The sequence below is a fragment of the Propithecus coquereli genome, unplaced genomic scaffold, assembly GCF_000956105.1.
Source record: "Propithecus coquereli isolate 6110/MARCELLA unplaced genomic scaffold, Pcoq_1.0 Scaffold119, whole genome shotgun sequence".
In the NCBI taxonomy this organism is placed as follows: Eukaryota; Metazoa; Chordata; class Mammalia; order Primates; family Indriidae; genus Propithecus; species Propithecus coquereli.
The window spans coordinates 2,285,063-2,287,638 of NW_012135969.1; the positions used below are offsets into that span (position 1 = coordinate 2,285,063).

Below are 2,576 nucleotides of genomic sequence, written 5' to 3' on the forward strand. Positions count from 1 at the left end.
TATATTTATAATTTAAAAACTCCCAATTTCCTGAGCTGAGCACAGTAGCGTGCACCTATAGTCCCAGCTGCTCAGGAGGCTAAGGCGGCAAGGTCACTTTACTTCACGAGTTTGAGGCTATGGTATGCTAGGATCATGCCTGTGAATAGCCACTGCACTCCAACCTGGACAACACAGTGAGACCCCTTTTGGGGGGGTTGGGAGGACCACTCAAATTTCCTATGTTAAAATGTAAAATTACATATTTTTAACATTTAAAAGATCAAGCTCTTAATATTCTGCCACCGGCTATTTTTATCAACACATATTTAGAGATCATTCATTATTAGAATATATAAAGCTATTTCACTTCTTTTGTCAGCTATATAGCATTCCATTACATAAATGTATTCTACTTTATTTGACCAGTCCCTCTATGACGAATGCTTTTATTAATTCATGCAACATATAATTCCATTGAGTGCCTATCAGAGCAGATCCTGTTCTAGGCATTGGAGATACAGAAGTGAACAAAGCCAAGTCCTTGACCGCATGGACCTTGTGTTCCAGTGGGTAGAAGTCAGATAAAGAAATACATTACAGCCTGTCAGCTGGTGGTAAGACTAAGGAGAAAACCAAAGCAGGGCCTAGAAGCTAGACAACAGGTGGAGGGAGCAGGGAAGAGTTGCTATTTGATACAGTGTGGTCAGGGTAGGCCTCCCTAATAGGGTAAATTTAAGCAGAGACCACAGAGAAGTGAGGGAGTGGGGCATGCTGATATCCGGGGGAAGAATGTTAAGGCAAAGGCAACCACAAGTGCAAAGGCCCTGATCTGAGAGCATGACTGGCAGTATTTGAGGAAACAAGGTGGCCAGTGTGGATGTAACCAGGTGCGGAAGGCGGACAAGAGATGTCAGGGTTGGGGAAAACAAACCATGTAGGACCATTTTAAGGATTTCTAACAGGAGAGTGGCAGGACTAGACCTAGGTCTCAGTATGATCACTCTGTTTTGCTAAGAAAAGATTAAAAGAAAACTAAGGTAGAAGAAGGCTTCCAGTTATCTCAGTAGGAGACAATGGTTTAGGTTGGAGGAGCAGTAGTGAAGGGAATTAGAAGTAGTAGAATTCCGAACATATTTTGAAGGTAAAATCAGTAAGATTTACTGATGGATTTGGATTTACAGCATAATAAAAAGAGAAGAGGCAAGAACAACTCCAAGGTTTTTAGCCTGAAACAATTAGAAGGAAAAAGGTGACAATTACCAGAACATGGAAGGCTGTGAGAGAAAAGATTTTTGGTGGGGGGACAGAATGAAGAGTTCAGTTCTGGACATGTTAAATCTGATACGACATAAAGAGGAGATGACTGGAGACAACTGACACAGGCCTGGAATTCAGGGCAGAATTCTGGAATACAGACATAAACCTGGAAGTCCTCTGCATATAGGAGTTAGGTTTTAATAATAAAGGAACTAGATGGGATTAAGAAGAAAATGAAGGTAGATAAAGGAGTCTGAAGACTGAGCCCTACAGCACTCAAACGTTTACGGACTTAGGAAGTGAGGAAAATACAAAAGAGCGGAAGCCAAGTATAGAGCACATGCATGGAGAAGAAAGACATGATCAGCTGTGGCTAATGAATCCTGTCAGATGAGTTCTGAGACCTGAGCACTCAATTTAGCCACGTGAAAGTCATATACACCGGAACACTCATAGCAGCAAACTGTTTCCAGATTTTTGTAATTATACACAATACCTCAATAAACATCTTAGTGTAGTTTTATGAGAATGGAATTTCTGGAACCAAGGATATGTAAACTTAACATTGAGATACATTACAAACTTGTCCAAATAACTGTACCAATTTATATACAGTACAAAATGATGTATGTCTCTAAACTATTGCCTACACTGAGGATTACCAAATTTATTAATCCTTGGCAATTTGACAGGTCAAAAAATATTATCTTGTTTTATTTTCCATTTCTTTTATGGCCAAAGTTGAGCATTTTTCATGTTTTTAGCCGTCTTTTTTTCAAAAACTGCTTATCTTTACTGATTTGACAACATTTATTGTATATTAATGCTAACCCCTTTACTTTTTTCTTCCTTTATATTACTAAGCATACTTGTATTACTGTCTTGGCTGGAACTGCTAAGAAGCAAAGAGAAACAGGACTGTACCAAAGTATTTAGGCTCTGGTTTTTATACTGTTTCCACATTCCTTCTTCATACATGATCATTTTGTTACTCCTCTCTGCCACCTCTTTCCATGTGAGAACAATCTGGCTCCAGCATCTGCTACTCCTCTGCCAGCCTGAGCCTACTAGTTGATGGGACTGAGTAGGCGTCCTTTACTCGCACTCACCACAAGCCTGCATGCCCATACCTTTTAAGAAAGATTTACATCAGGGGAACAAGTTCTTGCTGATCAAAATCCTGTGTATTTAACTATGTGCCCATCACATAGTGGGCACCCAGTAAATATCTGTGGAATAAACAAAGGGACATCCCCTCAAGTGAAAAAAAGGTCATTTTTAAGGCAATAAAAGAACAAAAGGACAAGTAACCCCTTGATTATCCAAGATTTTGCCTG

At 39.7% G+C, this 2,576-nt stretch overlaps 1 protein-coding gene across 1 annotated transcript in view; it reads right to left on the reverse strand.

Moving 5' to 3' along the window:
- The window catches only part of TLK2 (tousled-like kinase 2), a 145,847-nt gene that overhangs the window by 69,985 nt on the left and 73,286 nt on the right, over positions 1-2,576 (reverse strand). The gene's annotated exons all lie outside the window — the stretch shown is intronic.